A 13,334-nucleotide genomic window follows, 5' to 3' on the forward strand; every position below is an offset into this window, starting at 1 on the left:
AGGTTCTCCCCATGTGCCATGAGTTGGCACATGGGTTCTTGTAATCTCAGGATGGTTTTTTGATTAGGGTTTTTTGCTGACCGCTCAGACCCCTTTTGTATCGTTCTGCTTTCTAGTTTACAGCGGGCCTCAATTTGCTGAACCTATATATATCATCTCTATGTGTGTGCCTTCCTCTCATTTCACCGTCAATACATGTGGGGGGCAACTATACCTTTTGGGGTTCATTCCTCTGGAGGCAAGTGAGGTCTTATTTTCTCTGCAGTACTAGTTAGCTCTTAGGCTGGTGCGTGGCGTCTAGAACCAACGTAGGCACGCTCCCTGGCTATCTCTAGTTGCGTTTGTCAGGCGTAGGGCAGCGGTCAGCCCAGGTTCCATCACCCTAGAGCTCGTCCGATATTTTGTACTACTTTGCTTGTCCCTTGCTATCCCTAGCCATTGGGATTCATGACAGCTGTTCTTCTACTTCTCTGATGCTCAGTATGGTGATCTCTGTACATAGACTCCAGAGTGCTGGACTGCACCTGACTATTACTGGTTACTAAGGGCTTGACTGATGAGCCAACAGTATCCAAATGAATAGCATGAGCCTGAGCAAGGCACTGGGACCAACGTCTATGCTCAGCAGCGGCCGAAGCTGAATGGGAGACCGCAGAGGCAGACAAGGCTTGGGATCTATCTCGTGTAGCTGGAGAATCCCCATGTCTAACACTCACAATACTTAATGTGCTGGAGGAAATAACCCTGGATTTTAGATAACTGACACCATTATAAGTAGTGAAACATATCTTGCCTCCAGCACTTTACCAGTGACTTTGTCACAAGAGCTTGACATAGGTTCAATATAATTCTAAGAGATCTTATTGTGTTACACACATTTTTTCCAGGCAATTGGAGGCTTCGCAGTACTTTAATAGATTAGCTATGATTGTTTTGGAATTCACTCATTTCTATTACCTCATAAGTAGGCTGGGGTCACACTTAAAGTATGAAAAATCAGTCCAAGCCTTCCTGCCAAGAGTCGCACAAGTGTTCTCCGTATGGTCATCCGTGTGTAATGTGATGCTGCAATTTTCTCCCGCACATGTATCTGTATGACATGCTATGGTTTTACATTTCTCACTGATTTTCCCCATTGAATTTAATGGCTCAATGGGCTGAAATGAGGAAAATGTGTGCGTATTTGTCACAAGATAGACAGATGCTCCGTGTGGCATCCGAGTTTTTCTCGCACCTATAGGCTTGCATTGGTGAGTATCAGATGATATACGCGTACAATCGCAGCAGGCTGCAATTTTACACGCATGTAGAATACGTCTGAGAAAAAACATGGTGATGGGAGCTGCCCCATAGATTAACAGTGGTCCATGCGCTATGCGATGATTTCTTGCATAGCACTCGTCCACATTCTACGGTAGTGTGACCCCGGCCTAAGAGTGCAATCAGACTGCTGTAATATTTGTACAAGAATCGCATCACAATCCTCGGTTTGGCAATTGGCTCTCCTGACCGGAGCGTGACAGCTGCATAAAAATACATGATGTCATGCTCGGGTCACAAGAGCCGATAACTAGGGTTGAGCGACTTTCATTTTTTTAAGGTCGAGTCGGGTTTTGTGAAACCCGACTTTGTCCAGAGTCGAGTCGAGTGCAGTCGGCCGACTATCGCTAAAAGTCGGGGATCGACCGAAACACGAAACCCAATGCAAGTCAATGGGGAACCATAGTCGGCAGTGAGTGGAGGCCAGGAAAACACCTACAGTGCCCATTTTAATGCCAAAACATACATTCTTGTTTCTGAAGCTTGTCAATCTAAATTAACTTTATAATAATAGTTGGGCATAGGAAATTGGGGGTCATTTGGCAAAAGTTGTGGGGGGTAGGGCTGGTTCAAGGCTTTAGTGGGCCCAGGAAATGTGGACTACGTCACGGCGGTGGAGCAGGGAGAGGTAAGTATTTCAACGTTGCAAGTGCTGTGATCCTGAGCAAGCAGGGGGGGCCCACTCGTTCGCATTGGCACTGGCACAGGGCCCCTCAAAGTACAGCGGTGTGTTTGCACGGCGGGGGCGCCTCCCACCAGCAGCGACACTTTTGCGTACTCTGAGGGGCCCTGTGCCAGTGACGTCGCCAACGAGTATGCCCCCCCCCACCTGATGAAGGAACCTGCACTTTCATCTGCACCTTCCTCTTTGTCCCTGTGTAAGGTGGTATAACATGCGGTAAGGGGGACCTTACTTCCAGCAGGGTCAGATTCTGGCTGTGTAGAGTGCAAGGGGAATGTAGTGTTCTGGGTCAATGTACCAGCAGACTCATCTAGCAGTGGCTGGGCAATGGGCAGGATGAGGAGGAAACAGATATAGGGCCAAAGAATAAAGTAGGCTAAATGCAGTTCAAAATTGGTAACAGGACTAAACAGGCGGCACTGCTTTGTTCAGTGGAGTAGCAAACCCAAGAGCAGCAGACACTGTTTTAAGGGCCCAACCACACTAGTAGGCCAAATGCAGTTTAATATCTGATACTATAGGCCGAAAGCCAGAAGGTAGAAGCTCAGCTGTATTCAGTTGAGGGCAACACCAGGGAGGGGCAGACACCGTTAGTAGGCCCTAACCACCAATTTTTAAAAACACAGCACTTAATGAGAGCCAGAAGTTTGAAGCACAGCTGTATTCAGTTGAAGACAAACACCAGGCAGGGGCAGACACCGTTAGTAGGCCCTAAACACCATTTTTTTATTTAAAAACAGCACTTAATGAGAGCCAGAAGGTTGAAGCTCAGCTGTATTCAGTTGAGGGCAACACCAGGGAGGGGCAGACACCGTTAGTAGGCCGTAACCAAAGTTGAAGGCCAAATGCAGTTTAATTTCTGATACTATAGGCCGAAAGCCAGAAGGTAGAAGCTCAGCTGTATTCAGTTGAGGACAAACACCAGGCAGGAGCAGACACCGTTAGTAGGCCCTAAACACCATTTTTTTATTTAAAAACAGCACTTAATGAGAGCCAGAAGGTTGAAGCACAGCTGTATTCAGTTGAGGACAAACACCAGGCAGGGGCAGACACCGTTAGTAGGCCCTAAACACCATTTTTTTATTTAAAAACAGCACTTAATGAGAGCCAGAAGGTTGAAGCTCAGCTGTATTCAGTTGAGGGCAACACCAGGGAGGGGCAGACACCGTTAGTAGGCCGTAACCAAAGTTGAAGGCCAAATGCAGTTTAATTTCTGATACTATAGGCCGAAAGCCAGAAGGTAGAAGCTCAGCTGTATTCAGTTGAGGACAAACACCAGGCAGGGGCAGACACCGTTAGTAGGCCCTAAACACCATTTTTTTAATTTAAAAACAGCACTTAATGAGAGCCAGAAGGTTGAAGCTCAGCTGTATTCAGTTGAGGGCAACACCAGGGAGGGGCAGACACCGTTAGTAGGCCGTAACCAAAGTTGAAGGCCAAATGCAGTTTAATTTCTGATACTATAGGCCGAAAGCCAGAAGGTGGAAGCTCAGATTTAGACAGTGAAGGACAATTAGAATTAGGGACTGCAGGCAGACTTAGTAGGCTGTCCCCTGTGGACCATGCATCCAACACATTAACCCATTGCGCCGTAATGGACACGTAATCTTCCGTGGCCATGCCTACAGGTCCATGCGTCTGTTGTCAGGTGCACCTTTGTACTCACAGATTGCCAGAGTGCATGGACAATGCGGTCTTCTACATGCTGGTGGAGGGTTGGGATGGCTTTTCTCGCAAAAGAAGTGTCGACTGGTTAGCTTGTAGCGTGGTACAGCGTAGTCCATCATGGCCTTATTAATAGTAAATAAAATATATAACTAGGCTCTATGAACTTTTAAATAGGTTCCAGGGGTACACGGGCAGCATTGGTGTGGTCAGTGGAGGAGTATTGCAAGTAGGGGCCGCAGACAGGCTCACAAAGGCCTAAAATAACAAACAGTAGGCAGTCATGGCAGTTTTACATCGGTTACATGGATACACAGGCAGGCAGCATTGTGGTCAGTGGAGGAGTATTGCAAGTAGGGGCCGCAGACAGGCTCACAAAGGCCTAAAATAACAAACAGTAGGCAGTCATGGCAGTTTTACATCGGTTACATGGATACACAGGCAGGCACTCCAGGCAGCATTGTGGTCAGTGGAGGAGTATTGCAAGTAGGGGCCGCAGACAGGCTCACAAAGGCCTAAAATAACAAACAGTAGGCAGTCATGGCAGTTTTACATCGGTTACATGGATACACAGGCAGGCAGCATTGTGGTCAGTGGAGGAGTATTGCAAGTAGGGGCCGCAGACAGGCTCACAAAGGCCTAAAATAACAAACAGTAGGCAGTCATGGCAGTTTTACATCGGTTACATGGATACACAGGCAGGCAGCATTGCGGTCAGTGGAGGAGTATTGCAAGTAGGGGCCGCAGACAGGCTCACAAAGGCCTAAAATAACAAACAGTAGGCAGTCATGGCAGTTTTACATCGGTTACATGGATACACAGGCAGGCACTCCAGGCAGCATTGTGGTCAGTGGAGGAGTATTGCAAGTAGGGGCCGCAGACAGGCTCACAAAGGCCTAAAATACTAAATAGTAGGCAGTCATGGCAGTTTTACATCGGTTACATGGATACACAGGCAGGCAGCATTGTGGTCAGTGGAGGAGTATTGCAAGTAGGGGCCGCAGACAGGCTCACAAAGGCCTAAAATAACAAACAGTAGGCAGTCATGGCAGTTTTACATCGGTTACATGGATACACAGGCAGGCAGCATTGTGGTCAGTGGAGGAGTATTGCAAGGAGTGTCTGACACAGTTAGTACTCCAAAAAAATAAATAGATGTGAATGTCTCGCAAAACAACTATAAGTAAAAAAAGGGTGGCATGCTTAGGTACAGGGGTGGGCTCATCTGCAGAGTTTATGACAAAGTAATTTGGCAGTAAATTAGTATTTACTGGTGTCAATATAGGACACTGACCCAGACTACTTTAACTATCATCATAGATGCAAACAAATTGGTATTGTTTGTCAGTGCCAGGCATTGAATGATGTCAGTGCATAGACTAAACATTGGTGGAGCTGTGCGAGATAATTTTGCACGTGGTAGAGCACAGTTTGAGCTGGGGGGACTCTCTTGTGGCCGGCGGTACCGCCCCAGGGCCCCTCATGTTACAACGGTGTGTCTGACGTTGGGTGCGCACCACCACCGCCAGAGACACTACATTGTACTATGAGGGACCCAGTGGCAGTGCCGTCGACCAAAAGCGGGCACACCCACCTCTTCAGACAATCAGCACTGTAACGGGTGCTTGCGCCAAGTGGCGAGACAACGGCCCCGTGGGGGGATTTTTCCCATTGGGGGAGGTGTAAACATGTCGTATGCTGGACAAACAGCTGCTGCAAATTAACAGATTGGAACACTCAGTAAGACCAGTCCACAAGCAAGACCTTTTTATAGGAAAGCTAGGTGTCAGCCGGGAAAGGTGGGGCAAAATAATTTGAAATCCAGGAGTGGTTCATTTTAATGAAGGTGAGATCATCCACATTTTGGGTAGCCAGACGAGTCCTTTTTTCGGTTAATATTGAACCAGCAGCACTGAATACTCTTTCTGATAGCACACTAGCTGCTGGGCAAGCAAGCTACTGCAACGCATATTCTGCCAATTCAGGCCAGGTGTCTAATTTTGATGCCCAGTAATCAAATGGGAATGACGGTTGAGGGAGAACATCGATAAGGGAAGAAAAATAGTTAGTAACCATACTGGACAAATGTTGTCTCCTGTCACTTTGAATAGATGCTGCAGTACCTGTCCTGTCTGCGGTCATTGCGAAATCACTCCACAACCTGGTCAGAAAACCCCTCTGTCCAACGCCACTTCTGATCTGTGCACCTCTAACACCTCTGCCCTGTAGCCCCCTGCAGCTCGTGTGAGAACCATCACCGGCGCTGTGTGCTGGGAATGCCTGAATCAAACGGTCTACAAGAGTAGCTTGTTTGGTTGCTAATATTTGTTCGAGGTTCTCATGTGGCATAATATTTTGCAATTTGCCTTTATAGCGAGGGTCAAGGATGCAGGCCAACCAGTAATCGTCATCGCTCATCATTTTAATAATGCATGGGTCCCTTTTGAGGATACGTAAGGCATAATCCGCCATGTGGGCCAAAGTTCCAGTTGTCAAATCTGCAGTTGTGCTGGTTTGAGGGGCAGTTACAGGCAAATCTACGTCACTTGTCTCCCTTAAAAAAACAGAACCCGGCCTTGCAACGCCACTAATTTCTGTTGGCCCAGGAGAAGCTTCCTCATTCAAAAAGTACTCATCCCCATCATCCTCCTCGTCCTCCTCCTCCTCTTCGCCCGCTACCGCGTCCTCTACACGGCCCTGACCAGACAATGGCTGACTGTCATCAAGGCTTTCCTCTTCCTCGGCTGCAGACGCCTGCTCCTTTATGTGCGTCAAACTTTGCATCAGCAGACGCATTAGGGGGATGCTCATGCTTATTATGGCGTTGTCTGCACTAACCAGCCGTGTGCATTCCTCAAAACACTGAAGGACTTGACACAGGTCTTGTAGCTTCGACCACTGCACACCTGACAACTCCATGTCTGCCATCCAACTGCCTGCCCGTGTATGTGTATCCTCCCACAAAAACATAACAGCACGCCTCTGTTCGCACAGTCTCTGAAGCATGTGCAGTGTGGAGTTCCACCTTGTTGAAATGTCGATGATTAGGCGATGCTGGGGAAGGTTCAAAGACCGCTGATAGTTCTGCATACGGCTGGAGTGTACGGGCGAACAGCGGATAGCCGGAAAGTCTGCGCACTTTGAGGAGCAGGTCTGGTAACCCCGGGTAACTTTTCAGGAAGCACTGCACCACCAGGTTTAAGGTGTGAGCCAGGCAAGGAATGTGTTTCAGTTGGGGAAGGGCTATGGCAGCCATGAAATTCCTTCCGTTATCACTCACAACCTTGCCTGCCTCAAGATGTACAGTGCCCAGCCATGACTGAGTTTCATTCAGCAAGAACTCGGACAGAACTTCCGCGGTGTGTCTGTTGTCGCCCAAACACTTCATTGCCAATACAGCCTGCTGACGCTTGCCACTAGCTGTCCCATAATGGCACACCTGGTGTGCAACAGTGGCAGCTGCGGATGGAGTGGATGTGCGACTGCGGTGTGTGGACGAGCTCTCGCTTCTGCATGAGGAGGAGGAAGAGGAGGAGGGGGGGCTAACGCCTACAGCCAACTCTTTCCTTGACCGTGGACTAGGCAAAACTGTCCCAATATTGCTGTCCCCTGTGGACCCTGCATCCACCACATTCACCCAGTGTGCCGTGATGGACACGTAACATCCCTGGCCATGCCTACTGGTCCATGCATCTGTTGTCAGGTGCACCTTTGTAGTCACAGACTGCCTGAGTGCATGGACGATGCGGTCTTTAACATGCTGTTGGAGGGCTGGGATGGCTTTTCTAGAAAAGAAGTGTCGACTGGGTAGATCGTAGCGTGGTACAGCGTAGTCCATCAGCGCTTTGAAAGCTTCGCTTTCAACTAACCGGTAGGGCATCATCTCTAATGAGATTAGTCTAGCAATGTGGGCGTTCAAACCCAGTGTACGCGGATGCGAGGATGAGTACTTCCTTTTCCTAACAAGAGTCTCATGTAGGGTGAGCTAGACTGGAGAGCTGGAGATCGTGGAACTAGCGGTGGTGCCGGTGGACATGGCAGACTGAGAGAGGGTTGGAGATGGTATTCTTGCCAGTGCCCTACATGCAGTGTTTCCTACTGCAAACCTGGTGATTCCCTGACTGCTTTGGCCTGGCGACGAAAGCTGCACAGATACTGCCGGTGGTGCGGGAAATGGTGGGTTTACAGTGAGGGAAGGGATGTAGCGTTGCTGACTAGCTTCATTGGCCGAGGGTGCTGCAACCTTTAGGGACATTTGGTAGTTATTCCAGGCTTGCAAATGCATGGTGGATAAATGTCTATGCATGCAACTTGTATTTAGACTTTTAAGATTCTGACCTCTGCTTAAGGTAGTTGAACATTTTTGACAGATGACTTTGCGCTGATCATTTGGATGTTGTTTAAAAAAATGCCAGACTGCACTCTTTCTACTATCGGATAACTTTTCAGGCATTGCAGACTGAGTTTCTTTAACCGGATGGCCACGCTGTCCTCCAACAGGTTTTGGTTTTGCCACGCGTTTTTGGCCAGATACGGGCCCGGTAGATGGAACCTGTTGTGATGTTGATGCCTGCTGCGGCTCCTCCTCCTCCGCTTCTGAACTACTGCCGCCTGCACCCTGTTCCCCCAATGGCTGCCAATCGGGGTCAACAACTGGGTCATCTATGACCTCCTCTTCTATGTCGTGTGCAACTTCTTCTGTGTCACCGTCTGTATACCGGTGGTATAGCGTTCGTGACGGGGCACCATAGTCTCCGCTGGGTTTGATTCTGCCTTAGTACACTGCGAGGGCAATGTTCTTGTCTGAGTCAAAGGAACAGCATAGTAATCTGGCTGTGGCTGTGCATCTGTGCACTCCATGTCCGATTCAACTTCTAATGGGCATGGCCTGTTAACTGTTTTACTGTCTAACCCAGGAACGGTATGTGTAAAGAGCTCCATGGAGTAACCTGTTGTGTCGACTGACGCATCCTTCTCTCTTGTTCTGGGTGAAGGACACAAGGAAGCGACTTGTTCCTGACCGGGAGCATCCACTGATGATGCACTGCTCTGACATTCGGCACTTTCCGAGGAGGAGGCGAAAGAGCTAGAGGCAGAGTGAGCAATGAAAGCCAATACTTGTTCCTCCTGCTCCGGCTTCAAAAGTGGTTTTCCTACTCCCAGAAAAGAGAGCGTTCGAGGCCTTGTGTAGGCAGACGACGTTTTTGGCTCAACAACTCGAGACTTAGGTGCTGTACTGCTTTTACCATGACCACCTGATGCTCCACCACCACTACCATCATTACCAGCTGACAATGACCGCCCACGGCCACGACCTCTTCCACTAGACTTCCTCATTGTTTGCAAAACGTAACCAAAGTAACGCTATTTGTTACTGTAAAACAACTTATAAGGTGAACTCAAACTTCTGTAGAATTTATATATACCTTTATAGGTGCCTGACACTGAAAGGAAAATCAGCCCCAATGTTACACACTCGGTTTTCTGTGCCCCAATAATTTGAGACAGATGGCACACACAGGAGCAGCACTCAAGCAGACTTGCCAATATTTATCTCCCACTAATTTTTTTTTTTTTTGAAAAGGGAGAATTTACCAAAAAAAAACAAAAAGGCCCAGTATTACACACACACTGCTTTTCGGTGGGACACAATGAGAGACAGAAGCCACACACAGGACTGGCACGGAGGCAGACTTGCCAAGATTTATCTCCCACTAACTATTTTTTTTTTGAAAAGGGAGAATTTACCCAAAAAAAAAAAAAATGGCCAAGTATCACACAGTGGTTTTTTTCGGTGCCACACAATGAGAGTGAGATGCCACCCACAGCAATGGCACGGAGGCAGACTTGCCAATATTTATCTCCCACTAACTATTTTTTTTTTTGAAAAGGGAGAATTTACCCCCAAAAAACAAAAAGGACCAGTATTACACACTGCTTTTCGGTGGGACACAATGAGAGACAGATGCCACACACAGGACTGGCACGGAGGCAGACTTGCCAATATTTATCTCCCACTAACTATTTTTTTTTTTTTGAAAAGGGAGAATTTACCCCAAAAAAACAAAAAGGACCAGTATTACACACACACTGCTTTTCGGTGGGACACAATGAGAGACAGAAGCCACACACAGGACTGGCACGGAGGCAGACTTGCCAAGATTTATCTCCCACTAACTATTTTTTTGAAAAGGGAGAATTTACCCCCAAAAAACAAAAAGGCCCAGTATTACACACACACACTGCTTTTCGGTGGGACACAATGAGAAACAGATGCCACACACAGGACTGGCACGGAGGCAGACTTGCCAATATTTATCTCCCACTAACTATTTGTTTTTTGAAAAGGGAGAATTTACCCCCCCCCCAAAAAAAATGGACAAGTATCACACAGTGGTTTTTTCAGTGCCACACAATGAGAGTGAGATGCCACCCACAGCAATGGCGCGGAGGCAGACTTGCCAATATTTATCTCCCACTAACTATTTTTTTTTTTGAAAAGGGAGAATTTACCCAAAAAAACAAAAAGGACCAGTATTACACACTGCTTTTCGGTGGGACACAATGAGAGACAGATGCCACACACAGGACTGGCACGGAGGCAGACTTGCCAAGATTTATCTCCCACTAACTTTTTTTTTTTGAAAAGGAAGAATTTACCCCCCCCCCAAAAAAAAAATGGCCAAGTATCACACAGTGGTTTTTTCGGTGCCACACAATGAGAGTGAGATGCCACCCACAGCAATGGCACGGAGGCAGACTTGCCAAGATTTATCTCCCTGCAGTTATCTCAGAAAAGTATGGCAGGCAGCTAGAAAAAGGACTGCTGCACACAAAAGTGTGGACAAACACACAAGATAGCTGTGCAGAAAGGAAGGAAATACAGGATTTGTGCTTTGAAAAAAGCAGTTGGTTTGCACAGCGTCGTACACACACAGGCACAGCAACGCAGCTATCAGGGTCAGGGAGCCTTCTAGGGCAGCCCAATGAGCGACAGCGCTGAGGAAAAAAAATGTAGCTTCCACTGTCCCTGCAAACAAAAGGTGGTATTGGACAGTGGAAATCGCTACAGCACAAGCGGTTTGCAGCTTTATGTACCCTGCCTATCACTATCCCTGCTTCTGAAGAAGCGGCAGCAACCTCTCCCTACGCTCACATCAGCAGCAGTAAGATGGCGGTCGGCGGGAACGCCCCTTTATAGCCCCTGTGACGCCGCAGAAAGCAAGCCAATCACTGCAATGCCCTTCTCTAAGATGGTGGGGACTGAGATCTATGTCATCACGCTGCCCACACTCTGCGTCCACCTTCATTGGCTGAGAAATGGCGCTTTTAGCGTCATTGAAACGCGACTTTGGCGCGAAAGTTGCGTACCGCATGGCCGACCCCACACAGGGATCGGCTCGGTTTCATGAGACGCCGACTTTGCCAAAAGTCGGCGACTTATGAAAATGAACGATCCGTTTCGCTCAACCCTACCGATAACCAGTCCTAGGATTGCGACGCGATCCTATTGCGAGTAATATGGCTGGTTGAGAGAAAGGGGGCTTAAAAGGATTGACCGCTCCATATCGATAAGTCAGAGTGACTGCAGACTTATGAATCCACCGCGGGGCGTTTCTGAGCCCGGAACAGAGGGTATGTATATGTGTTATACATACTACCTGCCAGAGTCCGTCCAGTGTGCGCGTCCTCGTTTGTACACTCATGAAAGTTGTAGGCGAATTGCACCTTGGGCATTTGGCAGTAACCATGGGGTCTGTATGCACTCAATCATCTTGTACTATAACTTTTTTAATCATGGAGCCTCTCATCTGATGTAGAGGCAATATATGCTTTTTCTGTTATATGCACATAGCACTTTGTATATTGTATAATTGTGCACTAGTCACTTTATATTACGTTTCACACCACTATCTACTATATAATTGTCTAAGGGTCACTTCTGTCCTTCTGTCTGTCTGTCTGTCACGGATATTCATTGGTCGCGGCCTCTGTCTGTCATGAAATCCAAGTCGCTGATTGGTCGTGGCAAAACAGCCACGACCAATCAGCGACGGGCACAGTCCGGCGGAAAAATGGCCGTTCCTTCCTCCCCGCAGTCAGTGCCCGCTCCGTACTCCCCTCCAGTCTGTGCTCACACAGGGTTAATGGCAGCATTGACCGCGGTGTAACGCACTCGGTTAACGCTGCTATTAACCCTGTGTGACCAACTTTTTACTATTCATGCTGCCTATGCAGCATGAATAGTAAAACGATCTAATGTTAAAAATAATAATAATAAAAAAAAAATCGTTATATACTCACCGTCCATCGGCCCCTCGGATCAGGAACAGGCCTTTCCCGCTTCTCGCAAAACTCCGGTAACCGGTCCATGCTGCGAGCTCGCGAGATGATGACGTAGCAGTCTCGCGAGACCACTACGTCATCATCTCGCGAGACCACAATGCACTCTTGGGACCGGAGCGCACGAGCAGCGTCGGTAACCGCTTCGCTTAGATCCGGGGGCTCCAGAAGGTGAGTATATAACTCTTTTTTATTTTATTTCTTTTTTTTAACAGGGATATGATGCCCACATTGCTATATACTATGTGGGCTGGGCAACATACTACGTGAACTGTGCTATATACTACGTGGCTGGGCAATATACTACATGGGCTGTGCTATATACTGCGTGGGCTGGGCAATATACTACATGGGCTGGGCAATATACTACATGGGCTGTGCAATATAATACGTGGCTGGGCAATATACTACATGGGCTGTGCTATATGCTACGTGGCTGGACAATATACTACGTGACTATACAACGTGGGCTGCGCAATATACTACGTGGACTGCGCAATATACTACGTGGACTGCGCAATATACAACGTGGGCTGGGCAATATACTACATGGGCTGTGCTATATACTATGTGGCTGGGCAATATACTACTTGACTATACAATGTGGGCTGCGCAATATACTACATGGACTGTGCAATATACTACATGGACTGCGCAATATACTACGTGGGCTGTGCAATATACTACATGGGCTGGGCAATATACTACATGGGCTGTGCAATATGCTACGTGGGCTGGGCAATATACTACATGGGCTGTGCTATATACTAAGTGGCTGGGCAATATACTACATGACTATACAACATGGGCTGTGCAATATACTACGTGGACTGCGCAATATACTACGTGGGCTGCGCATTATACAACATGGACTGTGCAATATGCTACGTGGGCTGCGCAATATACAACGTGGGCTGCGCAATATACAATGTGGACTGCGCAATATACTACGTGGGCTGCGCAATATACAACGTGGACTGCGCAATATACAACGTGGCCTGCGCAATATACAACGTGGCCTGCGCAATATACTGCGTGGGCTGCGCAATGTACTGCATGGGCTGCGCAATGTACTGCGTGGGCTGCGAAATGTACTGCGTGGGCTGCGCAATGTACTGCGTGGGCTGCACAATGTACTACGTGGGCTGCGGAATGTACTGCGTGGGCTGCGGAATGTACTGCGTGGGCTGCGCAATGTACTGTGTGGGCTGCGCAATGTACTGCGTGGGCTGCGCAATGTACTGCCTGGGCTGCGCAATATGCTACGTGGGCTGCGCAATATACAACGTGGCCTGCGCAATATACAATGTGGGCTGCACAAAAT

The sequence above is a fragment of the Ranitomeya variabilis genome, chromosome 2 (assembly GCF_051348905.1).
Source record: "Ranitomeya variabilis isolate aRanVar5 chromosome 2, aRanVar5.hap1, whole genome shotgun sequence".
NCBI lineage: Eukaryota > Metazoa > Chordata > Amphibia > Anura > Dendrobatidae > Ranitomeya > Ranitomeya variabilis.